Source organism: Mus musculus, chromosome X, assembly GCF_000001635.26.
Source record: "Mus musculus strain C57BL/6J chromosome X, GRCm38.p6 C57BL/6J".
Lineage (NCBI taxonomy): Eukaryota > Metazoa > Chordata > Mammalia > Rodentia > Muridae > Mus > Mus musculus.
In genome coordinates this window covers 166,325,878-166,344,288 of record NC_000086.7, presented here as the reverse complement: position 1 = coordinate 166,344,288, position 18,411 = coordinate 166,325,878, and the positions used below count along the sequence as shown (strand labels likewise).

The 18,411-nt window shown below is 41.8% G+C and overlaps 1 protein-coding gene across 3 annotated transcripts in view; it reads right to left on the bottom strand.

Moving 5' to 3' along the window:
- Gpm6b (glycoprotein m6b) overlaps nucleotides 1–18,411 on the bottom strand; it is a 150,091-nt gene that overhangs the window by 44,745 nt on the left and 86,935 nt on the right. The gene's annotated exons all lie outside the window — the stretch shown is intronic.

Here is an 18,411-nt window from a genome sequence, read left to right as displayed (position 1 = left end):
TATTCTATTTATCCCTAAGCCCTGGAAAAGTATCTTCAAAAGATATACCCTTGCTCTATTTAAAACAAAAAAAAACAAAACCCAAAAAACTTCTGTTTCACAAATCTCTAGACAAGCTGACTTAAAAAAATACTAACGACAAAAGAATAAAGGTACTCAAGAGGGAAGAAACTTCAAATAGATTTCACAATGGTGACAGCAATTCAGCATTAGATTCTACTTTTTGTATTAAAATATGAGAAATTTTAGCTCAAACACAATTTCCAAAAGGGGCTAATGCTTATTCAACAATCAGTATATCGAAAGTATATCTATCTGATATTTTGGTGGTTTCTAATATGAAAATCAAGTTTTTTGATAGGATATGATTACATTTGCATACAGTATTATTTGTTAGATGTCCTCAGTCAAAATCCCAAGTGGGTACTTTTTAACGGCACTCTAACCATCTGGCTTTAAGACTATTGTGCCAACAGGGACTCCGATGATTCTGATGGCTGTTTTCACAAACCCCTTTGTACAATTGAGATCAACGTTCTTAACTCACATTAAGCATTTAAATCTTTACTTTGATTATGAGCCGAAATTTTCAAGTATCACCAATTTCATAGACATTTAATAATTGCATCTAGCTCACTCACCTTCATTGACCTTATTGAAAAAATTCTATAGACTGAAGTCACATACAAAGATAACTATCGATAACCACAGGATAAAGGATTTCAGGAGCTGCCATAGCTACGTGGCACCCATACTGGGAGTAAACATTAAAGAAATGTTGGGGGGGCAGTGAAATGGTTCAGCAGGTAAAATTGTCTGCTGCCAAGTCTAGCCACTAGAGAGTTCCATTCCTGGGATCCACATGGTAGAAAGAGACAATAGATTGCTGCAAGCTGTCCTCTGACCACACACACATACACACACATCACACACAGAGATACACAGAGACACACACAGACACACACACCAACACATACACACACACACACACACGCATTTTTAAAAAGACAAGTTGGCAACCACCTCTCCTAAAAACATTCTCCAAAGTTTTATGGGGTTTTTACACAATACCTCAAAACAATGTGGGAAGATCCCAAATCAAAATCCTTTACCAGCCTGATCTTTTAATGCTTTGGTTTTAGATAATCTCTCACGCCCACTTATATTCAACATTTCTGCTGTGTTAAACAAGAAAACACCTTGAAAACCTGTTTGGCCTGCTTCGACACTTTCTTTTAATTTTCCATCTCACTTTCCACTTTACCCATTGTCCCTGAAGACCACGCCCACAGCCAGTTCTCCCCCACCCCCCCGGAAATATGGCTTCAGCCTATTTTATTGTCTCTTGGTGAAGGGATTGGGAGGGCACCACCTAAAACTTCAGCCTCTAGAAAAAAGTGTGTGTGTGTGTGTGTGTGTGTGTGTGTGTGTGTGTGTGTGTGTGTGATAACTATCTCCATGGGAAAACTTATAGTGTGCCTTAATTGGACAATTTTTTAAAGGCCATGTTTGAACAACTTAGGTCCATTCAGACATAAAGGTATAAAATTTTACTTGTGCACTGGCAAGATGGCTCTTGCTATCAAGTATGATCCGAGCTTCATCCTCAGGACTTGAATGAGAAGCGAATACCAACTTCCACAGTTATTCTCTGACATATATATATTACAGTGAAACAAATGAATATAATTTAAAAATTGTGATTAACTATGTTAGTGGGTTTTTATGGAGTGTCTAAGAAAATCATTTAATTCTAGAAATATCAGAGGAGCCCAATTTTGTTGGCTCTCCTATTAGACAAATTAGTTTATTTACATAAGAGACAGGGTCTGGCTATGGTGAGGTACCCACCACTGAACTTAGTTTGAAACATTATTTTAATATGAATACAGTGAAAGGCAAAATATGAAAGGCATTCTAGATTTCCTTAAACAGCTCTTGTCTATAATATAGTGACAAATCAAAGCAACTGGACAAAATGCTGATGCAAGAATAAGAGATGTTGACCGAAAATGGATGTATTACATTGAACCTTATGGAACTGCTGGTACTGCCTTAAAAGAGTGCAGTTTCATCTACATGCCAAGCTTATGTCCTCCACCATGCACATCTGCTAGAGTACCACAGCGAGGTCTGTAAACAAGCACATGCTTGGAAGAGCTTCCCAAGGGCTAATGTCTACCAGGATGTCCACGAGCAAGCCAGGGCGCCTTCTCTAGGTAGTCGTCAGGCTAATGGGCCACAGAGAACTTGCTTAACCAGAGCGCTCCTTCCTGCCAGCGATATCACAAGATGAAGAGAGGAAAATTCATTAAGTTGCAAAGTCATCTCCCTATACTTAGCCTAACCACATGATCATAAAACAATTTTGCCCACTGCCTCCTGTCCACAGCTTTCTGGAATATATCTTAGGGGTTTTGTTTGTTTGAGGAGCAGGGCTCAAAATGAGTGAAGTCAAAAGAAAAATGAAAACACCAGGAATAGATTTTTTTTTTCAATTCATTCTAACTGCAAATTCCTCTACAAGCCTTCTTGGCTCATAGAACATTTATGTCACATGAAATACACTTGGCCATAATCCTTCCTCAGTGTCTGATACGTGAAATGCTGTCTAATAAGAAATACAAACTAGAAAAACAGAATAGTGCTAGGAATTCAGAATATGATTGCTAAGAATTGGTTTTTATCCATAACTAGACTGTATTAAAACTTTTTAAAAATCAGTTTGGGGAAGCCTTTGTCTTGCAGGATAATTAAATTTCTAATTTTTGTCTTTTTAAGCCAGAAGGATTTTAAAAAGCACGAGGCCAGTCTGTGCTATATAGTGAGTTCTTAGCCAGCCTCAGCTACCAGTGTGATGCCCCACCCCACCCCTGCCCAACATAAACAAATCAAAAGAGGGCTGGTATACCAGTCCAGTGAGTAAGATACTTGCTGTCAACCATGACAATCTGACTTAGATCCCTGGGACCCACATGGTGAGAGAAAACTATCCTCTGACCTCCACATGTATGCTATGGCACATGAGAGCTGACAAACACAAAAGAAGTAACAATGTCATTAAATGATAAATAAAAATAATAGAATTTCTAAGTTTTCATGAAATGTGAGTTTTGAAAAATGCCTGTGGATTCAGTACTTACTATTCTTTTCCTTCCTTGATGGCTTTACTCCATATCTTCTGCATATCTGCTATAGTTTACAAGAAATGACACCTTATATTGAACTGAAAGTGAAGATCAAGTCAGACGATGTTTATGAATACTCTTTAGAAATGGTAGAGCTAAGGGCTGGAGAGATGACTCAGTAGTTAAGAGAAAGAGCCCTGGCTGTTATTCTAGAGGACCTGAGTTTGATTCCCAACACCTACATGGCAGCTCACAATCATTTGTAATTTCAGTTCTAGGGGAGCTGACCCCCTCTTCTGACCTCTGAGGGCACTAGGAATGCATGTGGTATTCAGACATACAGGCAGGCAAAACACCCATATACATAAAATAATGGCGAAATTATTTTTAAATTGTGAAGTTTTGGTTGAAAATGTAGCTCAGTGGCAGAGTGCTTGCCTAGCATACAAGAAACCCTGGGTTCAATTATTAATGCCACAAAAAATGATGAATCTCCATAAGGGTGAGCCATCATCCATAGTCGTTGTCTTTAATGGCAGAGTTTGTTCCCAAGTAGATCCTGGCTAATGCCCACAAATATGATGAGCACAAGAGACTTTTTTCCCCTTTCTTTCCAGCCTCGTCAGCTATTTACTTAGTTCCAGGCAGTAACCTCATTAGAAAATTCAGGAGCTGCCAAAACAGCAATTGTTGAGTTTAGCAACAGCCAGCCTGAGGTGTGCCCAGCTCCTCTGCACCCTGCCTCAAACAAACAAACAAACAAACAAACAAACAAACAAACAAGCAAGCAAACAATTCACAGAACCAAATGTTCAGAGAGTGAGAACAAGTTTGGTAGGCATAAACTAGGGCTTGACATGATAGCAACAGGGGCAACGTGGACTGTTTCCACATTCCCAGCTGAGATATGGGCTCAGCACAGAGGCACTGTGCGATCAAGTAGCATGTTCATTTTCCCAAGCAGGGTGGGCCACACGTATCTCAAAGTCAATGTGAATACTGTGGCTTCCTTCCTCTCTCTCTCTTGTATCATGCTTGCACAATGTCAGCATATGCCACACTCAGCATGTGGCCATTCTTCACTGGCCAGGACATGTGGGTGTTTGAGAATGTTCCTGGCCTCCACTCACTAGACACATGAGGGAGGAAACTCATTCCCAGCTGAGAACCATTGCCTTCAGTCTAGTTTTCTACGGTTGCTAGAACTTTCTCTTGTTAGCCAATGGCTCTAGAGCCTGGCTGTACCCTGGAGTCAGCTGGAAAGGTTTTACTATATGTCCTATGCCCTGATATTGTGAATGGGTAGTGACCAGCTTGTGTGGTGTGAAAACTTTAAAATATGTACACCCCCCACCCCCAGTTTGTTTGAACACATAACATGCCATGTAGGCAGCTGGAACACAATTGGCTACTTTTAGAAGGGTACAAAGAGAGGAATTTGATGGACCTATAGGAAAGTATAGTTGGGGGAATAATGTCCAACAGGAAAAGTTGGAGGATCTATACCCAGCAGAAAAGACCAACTGATCATCAAGACAAGAGATGGGGGAGGCAGTGCTGACGCCCATGGGGAGCATAAAATCAGGGGACAGACTGGTTTCCTAGGGCCACTGTAATAAAGGAGCATAAACTTGACAGTTTTAAATCACAGAAATTAGTCTCTCACAGTTCTGGAAGCTAAAAATCCAAAGCCAAGGTGAGGAAAGGGCTGCAGTTTCTCTGACAGGATCATGAGGCAGGTTCATTTTTGCCTCTACCAGCTTCCAGCAGTCATTAGTAGTCCTTGATGTTTAGTCCTTGGCTTGGTTCTGTGCTCCAGCCTCCACCCATGTCACCATATGGTGTTCTCTCTGTGTGTCTCATAAGGACACCGATAGATCAAGTTGGACTCAGGCCTACGCTAGTCAACCAAGGCCTCACCCCCACTTCCTTATATCTACAAAGACTACTTCCAAGTAATGGCACCTTCACAGGTACTAGAAGTTAAGATTTTACTATATTGGCACCTGAGAGGCAATATATGACTCAACTCCCACCAGGTGAGGGAGACTGAGAAAGACAATCACATTTGGAAGCCATGTGAGCTATGCTTGTAAAATTGCTCAGTCTAGGCAGAATTTGGAACTGAAGAATTGGGTGCTAGCAGCACGGAGGAACAAATTTGAGCGGGGGTGGGTGTGATGCCAGAGCAGAAGGCGCAAAGGAGAACACCATGCACGTACCACCTAAGCTCAGGGGGCCTTGGTAGAAGTACTCTCAAAGGAGGCCGAGAATATTGGAGAAGATCCAGGTCAGGGGCTTGTCACAGAGGAGAGAATTTTGAGAAGCGGGGGACGTGACACAGTGAAAGCAGTTAGGCAGGGAGGATATAGCAAAGACCACTAAAACAGAAAATTCCAACTTCCTTGCCAGTGTCATCACAGAGACTAGAATGGAAACCACCAGTTTTTAGAAGGACCACCGGAGGACTGGGAAAGTGAGGAAGAGGAGGAAAGGATGGGCCGAATACTGCAGAAATGTAGCGAGATAAGGCGAGGGAATGATGTAGCAGATAAAGGAGAAAATCACAGCCAAGAGCAAGTCTGCCAAATGTTGGATCCTGCAAAGGCATCTGGGATGGAAAGAGATTAAGATGTAAGTGGAGGTGGATGAGTGGCAAGGAATCAAGAGGCCAGGAGAGTAGGCACCAGATACAGAGAGCAAGTTGGGACAGCTCCTGTTACCATTTGGTCTAAGCTCCGCCCCACAGTTACCTGGCAACAGCCAGGTGTGCCTGACTCACTATAAAAGGGGTTGCTTGCCCCCTCTGCTCTCTCTTGCTCTTGACTTCTTGTTCCCTCTCTACCTTCTTGCCCCTTCCCACTTCTCTCCCCATTCCTCTACCCACCCTCCACATGCTCATGTCCTGCCTCTACTTCTCTACTTCTCTTTTCTCTCTCTCTCTCTCTCTCTCTCTCTCTCTCTCTCTCTCTCTCTCTCTCTCTGTCTCTACTACCATCTCAACTCCCTTCCCCATGCCCTAAATAACCTAAATAAACACTGTTCTATACTATACTGTCCTGTGGCTGGTCCCCCTTCCCCCATACCTGACTACACATCCACCAAAACATTCTTCTCTTTATCTTTGTATAAAATACAACAGCTCCCTTAACATGGAAGTGAGGAAAGAGGAACTAGAGGAAAACAGATGTCTATCCAACTCCAAGACAAAAAACACTCAAAAGATATGGTGATGACTGGCAGGTTACAGGTACAGCCTGTCCTGCCTGGAAAGGGGGACATACAACCATTACCTGATGGTATCCATGTTAACAAGCTTAAGAGGCATAACTGGTAGATGACATAGTAAAAGGGTGATGGTCTTGGCCTTATTAAGACAAGAAGCTTGCCCCAAGTCTGAGTTGCTTGAGGATATTAGTAGACTTTAAATTTTTAGAATATCAGAGGCCCCAGGGGGTAGAGGAGAGGGAGGGGAGGGAGAAGGAGGAAAGGAGGAAGGGAGGGAGGGAGAGAGGGAGGGAGGGAGAGAGAGAGAGCTTTTACTATACACTGTTTCACTGGGGAATGGACTCTGGCACAACAGTCACACCTAAAAAATGAAAAAAAAAATTGGGAGTCAGATGATTTGTCTTTTGTTATAGGTTTGTTTGTTTGTTTGTTAAAAATTGAGATGGGGTTTCTTATACCCAAAGCTGCCCTTAAACTTGCTATACAGCCAAGGATAAACTTACACTCCTGATACGGATACTACTTCCACCTCCTGAGTATGGGGATTGTAGGTGTTCAGTACCACACCCAGTTTCCTTAGAACATGGGTTGGTTTTTTTTTTTTTTTGGGGGGGGGCGGTTGTTTGTTTTGGTTTTTGGTTTTTTGAGACAGGGTTTTTCTGTGTATCCCTGGCTGTCCTGGAACTCACTTTGTAGACCAGGCTGGCCTGGAAATTTACCTGCCTCTGCCTCCCAAGTGCTGGGATTAAAGGTATGAGCCACCACACCCTGCGAACATGGGGTTTTGTGTATGCTAGGCAAACACTCTCCCAACTGAGATACATTCCTTGTCCCCATTTTTATTTCTTTTAATTTTTTACTTTAAAAAAAGCATGCACATGAGTGTTTTGCATTTGAGTGCTTTGCATATGAGTGCTTTGCATATGAGTGCTTTGTCTGTGTACATGTACATGTGCCACATGCTTGCCTACAGAAAATCAAAAGCGGATCCAATGCCTTGGAACTAGAGTTATAAATGATTGTGAGCCACCATGTGAGTTCTGCGAACTGAATCCAGGTCCTCTACAAGAGCAGTAAGTGCTGTTTAACTGCTGAGCTATCCTTCCAGCCCATCTTTCTAATGATTTTGATAAAAGAAAATGTCTGCTTCTGTGTACACAAGGCATACATCAGGAGACAGACAGCTGATCTAATGAGAAGATGCTTCTTGGTTCATTATCATATTCCACAGGGATTTTGGATTCCCTCAATAAGAGTCTTACACCACCAACAGGCTCTTCCTGAAGGGCCTGGTTAACACATCTATGATACATGTACCACATCAGTATGAACAAGGGGCAGACCTTCAGAGTCTCTTTGTTAGGCCTCCACTGCAGCTTTTCAAATTCCAGTCGTTACTTTGTTGTGGCTCATTCTTATGTCACCAGAAATCCCAGAGGGTAGAGTATTCTCCTAAGAGTGAGCCATTCAATTTTATAACTGGGAGAACCTGGGGTGCTCTGCTAAGGTTGTGCCTAATACCATCTGTCAAAACCCCACCCCAGTGCCAGCCTTCCCAGCTCTGACTCTGTTCCAAGAGCTCCAGGTCCCTTTCCTTTAGGTGGCTTCCTGGGTAATGTCTCTGTCTCTGTTTGCAGAAGTCAGGTTAACTCTCTTTCAATCTCTCTCACTGATAAGTGCCCACTTTCTCCACTAGAGTACAGCCATGCACATTTACCTGCTGTCCACTTGACTTGGAAACAGTCACTTGGGGCAACCCCAACTTTCAGTACGGTGTGCCCAAGGAAGGCAACCCAGAGCAGATGTGTCTCTGTATCTTTGGCCAGCTTTGCCAAATAGAGACAATTTGAAGTTAAATCACAAGACATTTGGATGGTAAAGTATCTTACAAGTTGAAAGGAAGAAAGATGATGTGACTCTTTTAATATCCCCTTTGAGAACTCAGGTGCACCAAAGAAACCCCCCCCCCTTTTCCCGATTTTTGCCTAGAAGTTACTTCAGCCCTCAAACACACATTTTCCCCAGACTTGAGTCAATGTAAGGATTAATGAGCTTCTGTCTAGGGAAAGGCACATTCTCGGACAGGCACATGGACCCTTCCCCCATTCCTCTTGGACCCATCCAGGCCTACTCACAACACTGCTCATTTCATACTCATCTGGGAGACAGAAAGCATCAAATACTAAGAGCTGGCTGACTTTGTATATATGCACCACAAACACTAGGCCACATGATTTCATGTGGAATGCAGTGACTGGGCTCAACACTGTCTCTGTAGAACCATAGCTGCCCACCTGTGAAATGTCTGACACAGTCCCTCTCTCAAGGACAAGGATGGCAGATTTCATGAATCCTGTGCACCAGCATTGCCAAGGAGAGTTGACCATGTTCGTTCGTTCTTTCTCTCTCATTCTCTCTCTCCCTCTCCCTCTCCCTCTCCCTCTCCCTCTCCCTCTCCCTCTCTTTCTTTTTTTATCTGCAGGACAATATTGAGAGCAGGTCTTTCCATCTTCCTTGGACAGAGACACCAAGCAGAAGAAACTAAAGGGACTTGGGCTATGGCCCGAGTTTGAGCAGAGTCTTGGCTATCAGATGAGATTGCTGGGAGCTCAGGAATCAGGCAGTTAGAATGGAAAGACACAAAGCTATACAAGGACTCCTGCATAAAAGGCATTCAACACCATCAACTATTTAAACTTCAAGAGTTCAGGTCAGCACCTGTGATTTTTTTTTTCAAATCAGCTCACTAGGGCTGAAAATGTAGCTCAGTTAATAGGGTACTTACTTAGTACAGATGAAGCCCTGAATTCAATCCCCTGTACCTCATAAAGTAGCTATGGTGTGCACCCCTGTAGTCCTAGCATTTGGGAGGTGGAGGCAGAGAGAGCAGAAGTTCAAGGTCATCCTTAGCTACCAACTGGAATACTTGAGACTGTCTCAAAGAAAGAGAGACAAAGAAAAAGCGAAAGAGAAAGCACTCTCTTATACTTTCTCCCCGAAACATAGTGATTCAGACAACTCTGCCTGCCCTTACTCTCTGTAGAACCCAGAGCTCTTAATCTCCCTGACAGAATGAGACTCTCATGGCCGCATCCTCACCCACCATCTGGTCTAGCCAGCTTTCTGGTGACCAGCATACTGACGTCACCTGACCTTGCATGAACCTTGACTTCATTAGCTATGGGAAGAACTCATGCAGGAGCATCCTTCACTGGGCTATTGCTGCAAAGCCTCAACATGCCTCCTACTTTGTACTGACAAAATGCTATTTCTATTTTGGAAGCTTTTCATGCTCCCACTACTGCCATACAGTCCCATGGAAGAGTGAAGCCGAGAAAGGACTAGTGGGTGATTGCATATTCTACTATGCCTTTCCCTGTCCTTGAGAGCCCCCGCATACTTTTCAATTTAGATTTTTAATTCTGAGACAGACTATCACTCTGTAGTCTGAGATGACCTGGAACTCATAGCAATAATCTTGCTTCAGCTTTTTGAGTGTTGACATTACAGGCGTGAGCCATTATGCCTGGCTTCACTTCTGCATCCCTGTCTAGCTTGATTAGATTCTTAGGGCACTTCTGTCCTCTCTACTTGCCCTAGACCTCTCTCTGACCTTGTTCTAACTTTCTCCCAAGCACTCCCAAGGACGGTACCCTGAAGAGGATGTCCAAGGGTATAATACCTCATAAATAAGAGGAGGTGATATGAATAAAGCAACAAGATTACAGAAAGTATGTCTCTTGAACAGATGGATGAAATTTGTTTCTGGAAGTTGATGGGGGTGGGAGTGAGGGTGAGGGTTAACACCTGAGTATCTGAGATAAAATTAGCTTTGCCTCTAGTTTCAATTTTTTTAAAAACACAATTGAATTTCTTCACGTCAGAGACCACACAAACATAACTACCTGCATGGTCATAGAACATGTATCCTTATCTCAAAAGAACCTTTGATATCAAGGTCTTGAACTCCTTTCTTTAGAGATGAGGTCTTATATATCCTACCCTGGTATGATATAATTACAGGTATGCACCATGCACAGATAATTTAGGCAATACTAGGGATCAAACCTATGGCTTTGTACACTGCCAGGCAAACAGTCTACCAACTGAGCTGCCATTCCCAACATGTTGAAACAAACAGACCACATTTTCAGTTTGCTCTGAAAATTCTATAGCTAGCCCTACCTGTGAGTTCTAACCTAGTAAGTTGTCAACCTCCACATTTATAACAATGGGATTATGAGATCAGGAAGATGCTAACATCTGTGTTGACTTCAAAGCATTTGGCAAAAATCCCATCACATGTTTGGGGGAGGGTTGCTTGGTATTAGCAGCATCACTCCAGTGCAATCAGAATGGGCGAATGTGTCTTCAAAGTGGCTACTAGGTGGTAGCTGTCATCCTAGAGAGTAAGGTGTCTAGTTCTCCACTACACACCTCTGCACTTGGTCTATGCCATGGACATGGGAAAGCTACCTACAGCCCCAAGAAGACAAGCTATCATTTTGCCACCTACTCGTGTGAAATAAAGACACAGGAGTCAATCTAGAACTTCCTCATAGAAAACTAGAAGAATTTTGTTCAAGTCTCCTGATCTTATTTTAAACAAATGTGATGTACAAACAATTCCAAAACAGGAAAGAAAATTTAAGAGCATTTAGCTGCTTCTCTCCTTTTTCAATCTGGAATCAGGACAAGACAGGACTAGAGGGTTCAATTCTCTTGACCCCAGTCCAAATGTTCTTGTTTTCATCTGATGCATAGTTTGCAAATATTCTCTTATAATGAGGCATAAATACCAAATCTACAATGTATATGTCAGTAAAGATAATTCTTCCCATAATATACATCTTTGCATAAAACAGGTTTTGTGTATTTTTATAAAATACTTCTCAAAAATAAAACCCTGTTGGGCCAAAGCAGAGTATAGTAGAAAAGACAGCATATATCTTTGGAAATATTCATAATGTTAACTTATCTTTGTTTTGTTGTTGTTGTTTTCAAGACAGTGCCTCACTGTATAGCTGTCCTGGAACTCACTATGTTTACGAGGAGGGCTTCAAACTCACAGAGACCCACCTTCCTTTGCCTCCTGAGTGCTGGGATTAAAGGCATGCACCACTACAGCTGGACAATTTATCTTTTAAATGAAACTCCTCTGGTAAACCATGCCATAGGGTTAAGTAAACAAATGTGCATCACAGGTTTTCAAGTAGACCTAGGGACCCTTCATGAGAAGCAGGTGCTGTGTTGACTATGTGGGACCAGAGCTGGGTGTGAAATGCTTTTTAACAAAGGCAATAAGTGCTAGGACCAAAGTTGTCAACCTGCCTCCACCATGATAGCTGCCTCTGTCCATGATAGATGGATAATGGTCACCTGCTCCACCTACTCTTGGAGGACAAACTTGGATTATGGACAAGTCTCAGCTCCTAAGCTGAGAGCCTGCTTATTTCTGCCCACTCAGGAAAACCAAAGCCAAGTGCAAGTGGAATATGAGCAGAAATAGTGGAATATGAACAGAATGAATGCATAAGTTTAAGAAAGGGTCAGTATGCACCTTTGCACGCCCTTCTGTATAACAAATGATTAGAAAGTCTAATGACCTTACTGAAATACCCAGGGGTTAACATGCTCATAGCTGTGAATGGCTGCTTTAGGAGAATATGAAGTACTCTAAGCACTTAAAAATGATGAAGTGCTCAAAGAATCTAAGCTGCTGTAATTATACAGCCCAAGAAACACTCACTGATACTTGGGCTAATGGAACAAAAGGCAAATTCTTGATTTGGGCTATTCTTCAAATCCTCCACTCAAAGAAGAGTTTGAAGTCATTTTTTGTTTTCTTTTAAAGCACCTGATCCTAAGGATTGACAGAGAAAGGAGTAATTAAACACAACACTGTGCTGAAAAACGAACTTCAAATATATTTAGAGAATTTAAGGTGTTTTCTTTCTTCTTTGTTTTGGTTTTATGAGATATGATTTCACTGTACAGCCCAAACTGGTCTTCAGTTTTGTGACAATCACACCTCTTAGCCTCTTAAGGCCTGGATATTCCGATGATTAAAACATCTTTAATCAATTTTACCTCTAGGTAGATAGATGTTCAGGCACCTTGTTTGTGTTAAACAGGAATGGTAGTTAGAAGCCTTGCTGTGTACCCTCTTTGCCAGTTTCACAGATAGAAACCCTGGATAATTCATATTCACATCCAAGGGCAGATCAGTCAACACATGAATTATATATTTATTATTAGTTGTGAAAATGTAGCTTCTTTTCCACTAATTTTTGCTAGTGCTAGTGAAAATATCAAAAAGAAATTTGATGACTTTCAAACCTGTTATCCTCATACTGAATACATCTTATAGTGGGAAAGTCAGAAATTAATTCACAGAAATAAATGCTTATCATTTCATTGCATTTACTTATTTTTACTTTTATTTTGACACAGGGTCTGTCTCCCTACGAAACCCTGGCTAAGCTGGAATGTGTTATATGATCAGTTTGACCTTGCGTTTGGAGGAATCCCTCCTACCTCTGCCTTCTGAGCACTGGGATTACACCCTTGGGCCACCATACCTGGCTACTACCCCCAGGCTTCTGAGATCTGAACAGAGCAGTGGTATAGAGCCATGCCAAAGCTGACTCAGAAACAAATGCACGATGCTACTTAGATTAATATGGCTCTTAAACCTGGCCCTTATGCCATCCACCCCCCCCCCCTCTCTCTCACACACACACACACTGGCTGGTGGTGCTCTGTATCTTTGTATCCATAACTTGCTTCTTTAACTTTGATTTCCTTGACCTGCTACAATTTCAACCATTTAAGAAAATTGATTGCTGTTCACAGGCTGTCATTCTAAAAGCTAAAGTATGCTGACCATGCCTGTAAACAGACCACCAAACAGAAGAGTCCAGACTTAACTTAAGGTAAAAAAAAAAAAAAACCTAACAAATCCATAGTCTCAACCAATTAACACCTACATGCAGCATGCATGAGATAAGTGAGCTGCTTCTTTGTAGTGTGAAGTAGGGTGGCTTGAACAAGCTCCAATCCTTATTTCTACCTATGAAATTTTGTGGAGATAAATGCAGCTGTGTATTGCTCAAAGAAGAGCTATATTCTGAGAAACACATGACTAAGTAATTCCTTTGTTGAGAGAACAAGTGTACTTATAAAAACTAAGATAACTAAACAGTCACTATGCAATGTAATCTTATGGGACCAATGTCATTCATGTGACCCATTAACCAAAACAACATTGTACAGCCCATGACTGCAGCGTCACATTTCTTCAGTGCAAAGAGTTATCGTGCTTTTAACTCGTTAGAATATATAACCCAAGGAAAAAAGATACAGTCAAGTGCTTTACTTTAAAAATAATTATGTTCAATTATGTGTACATGTGTGCTATGGGGTGCTGTGTCTGAGTTGAAGTACCCATGGAGCTCCAGAAGAAGGCATCAAATTACCTGGAGCTGGAATTATAGATGCTTATGACCCACCCAACATGGAAGCTGGGAACCAAACTTGGGTCCTCTGGAAGAACAGTACATCCTCTTAGTACCTGAGCCATCTCTCCAGCATTCATTTTAAAAAGAATAATAACAGTAACAGCTACTGCAATAAAGACTATAAGCCTATATTTTTGTTTCATACATAAAGCATACTGCTATCAATATTTCCCAAAACAAACCTAGAATTTAGCTAACATTTGTGACCTACATAGAATATGCCACAAGTACAACAACAAATATATAAACTACCTCCAGTGAATTATGCAAAATTTCAATTTAGAAGCACTTTTGCCTATTTTAATGGCTGCTTGCCTAATTAATGCATACACACACACACACACACACACACACACACACACACACACACTCCACACATTTAAAAAGCAGCTCAGCTAAAATGTGCCCACAAGGAATTAAATCAATGCACTTTCACACATAAAAATCAGCCACTCTGAGCAACAAGGAAACATGTTTGTTTTCTATTGTGGAGTATGAATCTCCACATCTAATATTGTTGTCTTACTTTGCCGAATCCTGGTAAAATTTGCCTCATAAAAATAAAATAAAAACCTAAGCCAGATGTGATCGGACATAGCTGTAATCTGTATCACTGCTGAAGCAGAGGCAGGAGGATTGCCATGAATTTGAGGCCAGCTTGATATACATAGTTCCATGCCAGACTCTGTCTCAAAATAAAAGAATAAAAGTGAAAGTACAGAATATAAAATTTAATGTATGTATGTATGTATGTATCTGTCTATATAGCTATCATCTATCTATCTATTGTTATCTGGTAAGAAAACTGCATAAATTGACAATGAAAATAAATATAACTCACAACATTAAACCATGACAAACTAAGGCTTTAAAGGCCTAAGTTGCCGTAGCATTATTAGGTCTGTGGTGCCATTTCAAAACACTGATTCTTTTTTTCTTTTTTCCCTTTGGCAATGCCTTGTCGAGGGCATGGAAGCTCAACCCGGGTCTCTCTCCCATCCCCCCGCATCCTGGCTTGTTTATTCATTTGAAGCACACAGTCTGTCTTGAAGGAAGTTGGACAGTCCCCTAGAGGATGATGCCATGGAGCTAAGATAACAAGAGGCAGCCATCTGGGGAGGCAGGGCCAAACACAGTCATGAGAGCCCACCGGGTGCTGGGCAGCCTGCAGACCTGAGGGGTTTCATGGGTGACCGGAGCTGCCACCCTATTGGTCTCTTTTCTCTGGGTACAATAAGAGGCGTCCAAGCCCTCGGAATGCTGTCCTCTCCTCTCTATCATCATTCATATCTCAGCTATGACAGGACTAAAAAAGACTCTGATGGGAAATGTGCCACCAATTAGCATATCCCCCACCCCCACCCCCGCACACAAAAGAGGCTTTTAAGCTTCTGCTTTTTAAAAACCAAGGGCTGGGGGTGGCGGTTGGGGGGAGGGGAACAGCCAGGCAGCTCTTAGCAACAGTGTCTGAAATTCAATGATCTGCACTCCCTCAAAGCTGTTTGTATGGTTTTCAATTTTCTTCAGGCAAGCCTCCTCTCAAATGGCTTAGGAACTTATTAGAAAGTATGTATTCGGCCACTAGGTAATGAACAGCTTCCCTCTTGTCATTAAACTGCAATTCAATTCTTTGATTAAAAAAATAGTAATTAGAAACCTGCAGCCCTTCCTCCACAATCCTGTTACAGGGTATGGCATCCTCAGCCCAGAAGAATTGACAGAAACAAGGAATCTACTAATTGTAAATAAAGGCAACTACTCTGAGGGGACAGCCCTGTCACATTTATTTACTTGTTTCCCATCTCCATGAATAATGAGGGGAAAAGATAACAGAAAGCAACATGGCTGTGTTAGCCTGGGGTTTGCCTGTGGGGATGCCAGCAATCATTTCCTGCTCACTTTCACCTAAGGAGGCTCCCAAAACACAACCCGCCTAACCCATCTGAAAGGTCATAAAAATGTCCATTGAGGAGCTGCAGAGAGCCTGCATTGAGCCAGAGTGCTGGCTGCTCAAGCATGAGGACCTGAGTTCAGATAACAGAACCCATGCAAAAGAAGCCAGTGCTGGGATGGGCTTCAGGGTCAGTGAGAGACCTGGTTTCAAAGGAATATGACAAAGGCTGATAGAGGAGGGTACCTGATTTCTTCCTCTAGCTCCTGCACTTGGGTGTGAACAACCCCCGCACATGTGCATCTAAGGTCCTCTCTCCCACCACACACACACACACAATCAAGTACATTTCTAGGGACTAGCAAAAGAAATGAGGCATGGCCCATGCCATGAAATATTAATTCTCTCAAATACGGATCCTCAACTTGAAAAGGAAAAAAATGGAGATTTATCTGGCTCTGAATGAATTCTTTAAAGGGCTCCAAGCCTTTAATGACAGCTCAAAACCACTAGGGAGTCATTAAATGGGTGGCTTTCTTTACCCGGCTCCAGTTGCTCAGCTACTTAAAGGACAATTCCACCATAGTTCAGCTTGGGGAACCCCTGAGTTTATTAGGCATCCTTACAGAGCATGTGTGACGGGTTACTTACAGGGACATTAGTAACCTCAAAGCAGCTGCACAACCAGAGAGTTTCAACTGAACATGGAGACTTCCTCATTGCTGCATAATTGAGCTAGCTTTATATACACTAACGTGTCCAGAGACCATGAGGAACACATATATTTAGAGCAAAGCACATACAAATGGCTCAGAGGCGCATGAGGGAGAGGCTGGAGTCACACGTGAGGGTCTAATGATCTTCTGTACCCTCTCTATGGGACAGTGTCAATGGTTTTTGTCTGTTGCTTGGTACAGAGTAGAGACAACTTAAACATCAAAAACCAAACCAGCCCCCACCCCCACCCCCCCAAAGAACATTGACAAACATTCAGATGCTGGCCCTTGGGCTCCTACTTCTAGCTGAGATATGCCTGGAACAGCTACCAAGGGAAAGACAATTCTGCCCCACCCCCACTCATAGCTGTCTTCCCTGGTTGGACAACCTACTTTATTTTCCCTAGGGCCCATCTATGAATGTGTGAAACATACAAAGTCACTTTTACTTATAGAGTCAAACAATTCTTCCTGGCCCTAAAGCCTCCACTCAAAATCTGAGAAAAAGATTTTTTGTTTTGTCTAAACTCCAATCTTTTGTTTACCAAACAGCCACATTTATGTAGGTATATGCACACACACATTCACATACACGCATCAGTTTACTTGTGAAAGGGAAGGTAGAGAGTCTAATGAGAACAGGGAAGATACATTGAACTTGCAATATGTTGAATTTAGATTTAAAAGATTTTCCATTTGGTTGTTGTCTCTTGGAGGCTGCTCTTTGTTGAAGGGAAACGGAAGGGTGTGGATCTGAGGGAGAGGGGAGGTGGGAGGGAGGTGGGAGAAGTAGAAGCGGGGGAATGTGGTAGAAATGTATGAAGGAAGAATATATTTTCAATATATATTTAAATGAAAGTATATATATATATATATATATATATATATATATATATGTTGGCACATGCATTGCATATGCATGCATTGATACATATATATAGGCATAATATATGACTGATGTATAATAAACACATATGAATGCATATGCACTCCTATATATATAAAATCATGGAAACATGCTGTACACACATGCATATACTTAAACATATACTTTCATTTAAATATATCCTTATAAAATCAAAATATGCAAAGTTGGATTTCCTTAAATTTTTAAAAATATTTACTGTACAACTGTTTTGCCTGTATACATATATGTGCACCAGATGCATGCCTGGTATCTGTGGAGGTCATAAGAGGACATTGGATGACCTGGAACTGGAGTTACAGACAATTGTGAACTGCTATGTGGGTGTTCTATGAGAGCAACAAGGGCTTTTATCTGAGAAACCATCTCTCCAGCCCCCAATTTTTCTTTCTTCATTTTGGTTAAAAACAAGTTTTTATAATGTCTATTTATTTAGGTATGTGTGTTCACAGCGCCCACATGGAGGTCAGAAGACACTTTGTGGGAACTGGTTCTCTCTTTCTATTATGTGGGTCCCAGCATTTGAACTCAGATCAGCAGGCTTGGTGGCAAGTGACTTTACCTGCAGAACCATCTTGTTGGTTCCCACTTTGGGATTTTGAGACAGAGCCTTGTTACATAGTTAGTCCTTGCTGACATGTAACAAGTTATGTAGAGCAGGCTGGCCTTAGGTTTATAAGGCTCTTCCTGCCTCTACCTCTTTAGTGCTGGGATTACATTCCTTTTCTTTACCCCTAACCCCATCAGATTCCTCCCATATACCCTAGCCCCAATGCTCTTCTCATCCAAGGCATCTTTACTTCTAATACTTCAGAAAACCACTCTGCCATTTACCAGCTAAGCCACTTTGGGAAACTAGGAAGCTAGCTAACTTCTACTTCTCTGGATGCCTTTTTGCATCCACACAGTGGTTGTAATAATATATTCATATACCAGTGTATACCACACAGTTTGGGTCCACCATTCATGATAGACAAAGTCCCCCTATATAACGTGCATAAAA